Here is a 5,168-nt window from a genome sequence, read left to right on the forward strand (position 1 = left end):
AGCAGATGAATAAATATTAACTACGTTCCAAACACTAGATAAATATATTATCTGATAGCCGGTACTCCGCTATCCAAGCTACCAAGATAACGTGTTGGACTACCATTAAATTAAAATAATCGAATGAATATACAATAACAACCCTACTACTGTTACTGCTACTACCAACTTTATGTTACTTAGCTGGGCTTCTGTTAATAGGCTAATAATATTAGCTACTAGCCTACTGGCCACGTGTTTCCAACTACGCACGCTAAATCGTGCAACCTAGGTTTGTCGGGCCTCAGAGTTATTAGTAATATAACTAACTCTTGGTACAACGCAAAATAATAACTACTACAGTCAATAAATTATATTATTTGCGCTCTAGCACCTGCCCAGAACCGTCAGGAATATACTTTAATATTATTCCTGACTAATAAATAAATCCTAACTATCGTCAGGCTTTGACTAGCACGGTTACAACTCTAACCCTCGCAAATAAATCAGATATTAATATTATCAAACTAATAATATCAAGTCGTCCACTCACCTCAAGTGGGTCACTGACTTACTACCCAACTTGACACCAACACGCCTTGAGCACCAATATCACACCGATGTCACCAAAGCACTACTCGTCTCACTCGACAAACGCTCGCTCTTCCCTGCACGGGATCCACGACTAGAATGTCTCTCTCGGCTATCCAGTAGTCCCAGGATACCCAAGCTTATCCGAACTGATAAGCCGGGTCAAAGGGCGCTAGCCAGGTTCGCCGCCGCCACTTGCTTACCTCAACAGACGCGCGGCCCAAATAGCAAATATTTACCCCCCTAGGAAAAATAACTCGTTACAACTATCTACCCTAACCTACACCCTTCCCCAACCCCTACGAAGCTATCTAGACATATTCTTAATTTAAGTACTTATCCGGACTAAGAAGTGCTGTTGGCGGAGACGGAGACACTACACTACTACGACTCTGGTAGATCGCCGCGCGCGCTTGCCGTAAAGACTGCGCGGGCATCGTCGTCACGTGACTTGCGCTATTGTAGCGATTCGCTACATCCTCCCCCCGGTGGGGTTGGTTTTTTTCTTGTTTTAGGGTGATTTTTGGGTTTGGGAAAGATAAGGGAAGTTTTTTTTGTGCTCGCCGTGAGATTGTGTCGTCGTGACATCGGTGTCGGTGTGGAAATGTTCCAACAGTTTTCTGCACTCCTTTTGGTTTGGCTCATTTGAGGTTATAATGTGTGTCGGTCTTGCTTATAAACTATTATTTTTTTTTTAACTAAAGATAACTTTGGTTTTGAAAGGTTTTCTTATAACTATGTTTGGTTTTGTGAAATTGCTTAATCTACCTGATCTAAAAATGTGGGCGGGCGTATATCAGTGATAGATTTCATTAAATTGGGTTGGTGAAGCTGGATATATGATTGATGATGATGAATTTGGGAATGTTGTCGAAATACTGAAGGTTGATGAAATTTGATGGATGTATTGAAGTCTGGTAATTGCTGGTAAATATGGAAGGTTGCTGAAGTTTGATGAGTTTCTTGAAGCTGAGTAGTTGGAAGAATGAAATTGTGTAATTGAAGAATGAAGCTGGAGCAATGTTCTGTAGTTCTTGAAGGTATACTGTTGTGGTGTGCTGTGACGTAGTTTCGGAATTAGCTCTTGAGCCCTTACTAAATTCGGGGCGCTAATTATATCGCTGGTCGTCTCTTAATGTTGAATGAAAGGCGTTGAGTTTTGAAGTTGATATGCGGTTGATGATACGTTGACCCAGATGTGAATTTGGAGATTGTTTGTTTGATGTTTAATTATTTTGGTTGTTTTTATCACTGATATATTCCCTAAATATTCGGTAAAAATTGATCGCGACTACTCTACTTAAGTTTACTATTGATACTTATGATCTAAATGAATCTACTAACAATAAAAGGTGCTCTACCTAATTAAAAAAAGGAATGTAATTTACTGAGTATAAAAGGGAAAAAATCTAATGTTTATCTACTTAAATGCTATGGATTTGATTGACTTGAAGATATATTACTAAATTTCTGTTGATTTACTAATAATTAATTAATTAACTAGTGTGACACACATTATACACTCTTTCAGTTTGGATGCTATTCGTGGTTGAATGGAGTTTAGAAAATCTGTTGGTTGCTGTAAGGAATGATAATGTTATTGTAAGTGTATGTTCATTCGAAGCTCCTCTAGTGCCAATTATCAACAATTATGCACAGAGGTATTAAATAATAATTATTTATTCCACCGACGGCTTAGCACAATTTATTTTTTAAACAAATATTGTTTTAATATGTTCCTTCAATGTGAAGGATTGATCGGTGCTTGGTTTGATTGTTTATATAGGGCGGAAGTAGAGGTTTGAATGGAACAGATGTTTGTGCTGATAACGACGGTGTTATCTCGTGTCTGGCGCTTGCTATTGTCTGTTTCCTACTAGTTCATTTCCTTCTCTGTCGCAATACAAATATATTTATATATTTTTTGTATTTTATTTTAACGCATGCAAATGAATAACACATAATAAACATTTAAATTACCCTTTATAAATATACAATACATAAACTCTTCTTCTACGCTCAGAATACTGCTTTATATTTACAAACATATGGATTGTAGTATGCGCTGTTATCTACTTTGATAACGATTGTATTACGCCTAAAAACCATATATGTTATTTTAATATACGTGGACGACTTTATTTACTTAATACTTTTTATGCAATCTCGTATTTACCTTTGCGATTCAATTGTTTATACTAACACAGAAATACTTAATTTTACTTAATTCTACTTAGTTCTACTTAGCCTAATTGCCATAGTTTAAGTCTAGCTTGTTCTGTAGTCAGTTGTCTGTATCGTTCCTGTGCTGTCATTTTTCAGTCCAGTACTGTTAGTGAGTGTTTGTTGTCATAAGTAAGCTGTCGGCTGCACTATCCATATGACAGTTGCAATCTGTCATAAGAATGTGTTATGGCGAACGATTCCCGTCATAGCCAATTTAAGCAAATAAAAAATAAAAAATTACTTTAAAAAAATTAGTCGTTTGCTCAGATTGTAGGTTTTCAGGGGATTGAAAAGGTTGTTGATTACTGGGTCTTGAAATGCATACATTAAATATAAACACTATGACGTGTTTCGCTGCCAACTTGCCATGTGTTGTCGCTTCCGGCTTTCCGGCCAAGCAGTGCGTCGAGAGCTGTAGCCGCACCCTCAGTGAAAGTACGGCTTATACTCAACTCCCAACACCCTATCAGCCGGTGTCGGAGTTGTATTGTGTACAGTATTGTTGTGAAGTATTGTTGTAGTCAGTCAAGTTACTCGAGATTTCTTGCTAGATGTTTACTTATAACTAATTAAACTAGGCTAAGGTTCTATTCGTTAAATCGTTTCAATTGTGAAATGTGGGCTTTTGTCACAATCTTCCCTGTTGAGGGGTTTACTAGCTTTACTGAAACTAGTGATGAGAAACTGTCAATCACGCACGGTTTTGACCAGGCGTAGACTATTGGAGTTTATAATTGACGTTGTCTATTGCTTTGGACTGTGGGTGCATTTTATACATTACCCAATCGCCTACTTTGTAAGAATTGGGTTGACGACCGCTGTTATAATATTGTGTGCGCTTTTCTCTTGCCTTCCGTAGGTTATCAAGTGCGTGTTGCCAGCGATTGTCTGTGGTTCGTTGAGGTTCTTCCCCAATTAATTTATTTAAATCCCAGGCTAATTGTAGTGGATGATTAATTTCTCTCCCCAAAAATAAGCTTGCAGGTGTCGAACCGGTGCTTTCATGTTGAGCGATGTTAAATGCTATTTGAAATTAATGAAAGTTTTGATCCCATGTTTGGTTGTCAGAATTGTGATATATCCTCATAGCAACTTTAAGATTTTTATTGACTCTCTCTACGTTGTTTGCGCTTGGGTTGTACGGTGACGTAAATATGTGTTTGATTCCGAAGTTTAAACACATTTCCTTCATTTGTTTTGATTTGAATGATGGTGCGTTGTCTGATACTAAGTATTGCGGGAAACCGTAGTGTGAGAATATGTGTTTTGTGAGAATTGTAGTTGTGGTGGCAGCTGTCGCGTTTCTAGCTGGTAAAAGAATTACAAACTTTGAAAATGCGTCGACCACAGATAGTAGGTACGAGTTGCCTGACTTTGTCCTAGGAAGTTTGCCTACGTAGTCATGTGATGATGTGGAGTAGTATGAGTGTAAATGAAGATACCTGGGCCCTATATATATTCCTCTAACCATTGCCAAATCACGCACATTTCCTGTCGTAACCCAACTCTATTGCAAGGAATTAATCTAACTCGTCAAAGTGCACAATATTACCTTAGCTGCCTATCACAGCCAGCTTTTATGTTCTTAATGTATCTAACTATAATATAGTGAACAGAGAAATATATATATATATATATATATATATATAAGGACTTATTCTAATTCGTGAAAAAGGTAACTAGACTTAGCAAATGTGAATTCTAAATTTGTGAAATTGATTGCTAGACCATGACTATTCGAGAACCTAATAAATTACATAATTTAATTACTATCTACCCTAACCTACACCCTTCCCCAACCCCTACGAAGCTATCTAGACATAGTCACTAGTACTTATCCGGTTAAGATGTACAGCTCCAGGCGGTCGACACACTACTCTCCTGGCTCGCTGCGCGTGCCTTCCCGGACCGACTGCGCGCGCATCGTCGTCACGTGACTTGCGCTATTGTAGCGATTCGCTACATCCTCCCCCCGGTGGGGTTGTTTTTTTTTCTTGTTTTGGGGTGATTTTGGGGTTTGGGAAAGATGAGGGAAGGTTTTTTTTTATTTTTTATTGTGCTCGCTGTGAGATTGTGTCGTTGTGACATCGATGTCGGTGTGGAAATGTTCCAACAGTTTTCTGCACTCCTTTTGGTTTGGCTCATTTAAAGTTATAATGTGTGTCGGTTTTGCCTATAAACTATTGACTATTTTTTTTCTCTAAACTAAAGGTAACTTTGGTTTTGAAACATTTTCTTATAACTATGTTTGGTGGGATTGCTTAACCTGCTCTAAAAAATGTGGGCGGGCGTATATCAGTGATAGATTTAATTAAGTTGGGTTGAGTAAGATCTGTTGGCTGATGAAGTTGGATATATGATTGATGATGATA

This window comes from Macrosteles quadrilineatus, unplaced genomic scaffold, assembly GCF_028750875.1.
Source record: "Macrosteles quadrilineatus isolate MER2022 unplaced genomic scaffold, UCM_ALF_1.0 Scaffold_1__1_contigs__length_201487025, whole genome shotgun sequence".
In the NCBI taxonomy this organism is placed as follows: domain Eukaryota; kingdom Metazoa; phylum Arthropoda; class Insecta; order Hemiptera; family Cicadellidae; genus Macrosteles; species Macrosteles quadrilineatus.